Consider the following 2,894-nt stretch of genomic DNA (forward strand, 5'->3'; position numbering starts at 1 on the left):
ATGATAATAGTTTCATTTCTGACTTAGTGACAGTTTTGGCCCTACCACTTCGGCCTCATCATCAAAAGAGAAAATATTTAGAGTGTGGGTATGAGTCAGATTACCTTAGTAGTGATCATCTTTTTGGTATGGAGAAAATTTGATTTCCTTCGCTTTCCTATTGGTTGCGACATTCCTCTTGTTCTTTGTTGTATGAAGGTATTTTGCAATCAGGATATCTCTTCTCCGCACCTACAAGTTTGCCTTAGTGTAGGCCATCTTCATACGGGCTTCTCAAGGCATGCGATTGGGCCCATGGACCCCCAGCCCACTTGGTGTTGCCCATTTTTCCCCTAACAGTTATTTTGTAAATTCTTGTCTCACTCGTGTTGGCAGGAGTTTAAACCGTTCAAGCTCCATCGCCTCGATTGCTCATTGTGCTCCTGGCATGCCGTTAGTAGGCATCACACTCGCTTTTTCTAACAACGAAGAAAGCACCGCACCAATTTCACCCTCGCGTCATTTCTTGTTAGCTAGACTGGCTCTAGTATATCTTTCATGGGTTGTGCATGGCACCTTCCCTTTCGCTCTACATCTTCTGTCATTTCGTTGTTCTCTCTTTTGATAACCATGGCATTACCCCTTCTCCCCTCGCACCTCTTTCTTTCTCATTCCCATTCCCTTCTCTTTCATTTTCCTGCTTCCGCTTTTAATATTTGATTTTCTCGCATTCCCATTTTATGGCTTCAGATCAGCCAAATCCTCTCCACCTCCACCCCCCGGGCAAATCTTGACTCTTTGAGAGATCGCTATGGGATCCTTAACATAATGGATTTGATTCTACTCGGACCCTCCAATCGGATTATGAAACAATAGGGGTCATCGAACAAATCGGGTTGTACATAGGCATGTCTCTTATCGGGCTCTATCTCCCATTTTTTCAATTGGTTTGCTGCATCCTAGACTTCCTAGGGGTGGCTTTAGCCCAAGTGCTCCCCAATGCTTGAAGGATCATGTTGTTCTACTGTGTTGTTTGGGGATGGGTTCTGAAGGCAATGGGGGAGGGGGATCTGGACCTCACACCTTGTGAGTTCTTTTATACACACGACGTCAAACGTCATTTGGGGAACCGGTGCAACTTCCATTCGTGAGCAGGTTTTAGAGTCTCCTAGTTGGAGCCATATTTCTCCAAGGTAAATAATTGAGATCGAAAGTTTTTTGTTTCTAGAATTGGTTGGGAGTTTTTCACTGAAGAGGCTAATGGTCAAGAGTTTCTGGTGAGGGCTTCTTGGAGCGCCATTCACGACAATCGTGTCTTCTAGGTGACCCTTACCTAAAGGGAGCAAGCTCATGTGGATGTTATCTATGAATGGGGCAGGGAAAACCAAGGGTTTTGGAGTCCAAGCAGGATCTTACCAGGTTGAGCGTAGATTGATTCTTGGTGTCTTCAAGTCACTTGCATGCAACAGGTTGAATAACGCTTTGCTTGATGGGCTGGAGAACTGTCCGCGGATGGAAGAGGCAGGCTTTAGTTGCATTGGGGCCTAAAGGGAAGAAGCTGCTAGGGGAGAATGCCAATCTCCAAGGTTCTTAAGTGACTTGGGGGGTAGGACGGGCTTACGGCGGTCCCTATAGTCCAAGAAGGGGATTCTGCCTGCCCCTACCAGGCTTTAACCTTCCGCCCTAGCCTTAACCGATGTGGCAACTCAGACCTGATCTCCTAATTGATCCTATCTCTTTCCCATCATTAACTGGTTGTACCTTGATATAAGGGCTTCATTATTTGGTTGGTTGGATTGCGTGTTGCCAGTCCTCTTTCATTGAACATGCCTACTCGCCTCCTTCTACTGCAGTGAAAATTTACCAAGCCATCCTTGAGGACAAAAAAAGGTAGGAAGTCAAGCACTCATAGCTGAGCTCTCACTGCCAAGCTCTAGAGGATGAGGCTGGTGCTTTAACGGCAGAAGTCTCGATCCTTTGCTACGATTTCGCCCTCAAGACAGCTTCCTTAACAAAGGTTTACTGGCCATATCCCAGTGGTGCGAGGAAGGTACAATGATCATGGGAAAGTTGCTGACTTGGAAAGAGATTGTACCAATAAAAAGGAGGGCAAGTTGGCGGAGGAGAGGGATAGTTGTCTTAAGTACGCCAAGAGGCTTGCCAAGATTGAGCGGTCCTGGTCCCACCTCAGGAATGACCTTGACATCGCGCGCTAGAAGTGATCCCGCGCCGTGGCAGATTACAGGTTCGTTCGTGACTAGTTTGGGGGTAGGTAATTCCTTTGGCTCAACTGGGCATCCGAAAAGATTAAGTAACTCTTGACCAAGTTCTAGAGGCAGGTTGCCATGTTGCAAGCCAAACTTGATTCCGCTAGGAAAGAGGTTGTTAGGCTTTCTCCATAAATTGTCGCTACCCTAGTTGTGTTAGACAAAGCGCTTGTGTCTAGATTCCAACTTGGGTTGTGTATGTTGATGAAGCCTATACTAGCTAGGCCTAAGATGAATATGAGGACCCTAGCTCTAATGTCTCTCTACCCCAATGAGTTTACGATTGCCTACGTAGAATCCCTTAGAGCGGACTTGATCCAGGACGCTTTCCTAAACCAGTCACCTCCTCCCCCATTTGGTGCTCCACCCTCTTATATAGTTTGTATGGTTCATTGTTTTTCTTTGTAAACAATGTACTGTTTTAATGAATTCGATATGTTCTTTCACCTTTGTGGGTTTCTTTCTTTATTGATGCTCCTTAGTCTTTGCGTAGCAGTTACTTGCCTTAGACTTTCTTTGTGCTTGCATGGGTGAGGGTTGGTAGACTTCCTCAGGAGTGTTATCAACCAAGGGCATGGCCTGGAGGCCACATCAAGCAAGTGTCAGCTACGAGCACTCATCCATCTTCATCAAAAGTGTTCTCAACCA

This window comes from Juglans microcarpa x Juglans regia, chromosome 1D, assembly GCF_004785595.1.
Source record: "Juglans microcarpa x Juglans regia isolate MS1-56 chromosome 1D, Jm3101_v1.0, whole genome shotgun sequence".
NCBI classification, from domain to species: Eukaryota; Viridiplantae; Streptophyta; class Magnoliopsida; order Fagales; family Juglandaceae; genus Juglans; species Juglans microcarpa x Juglans regia.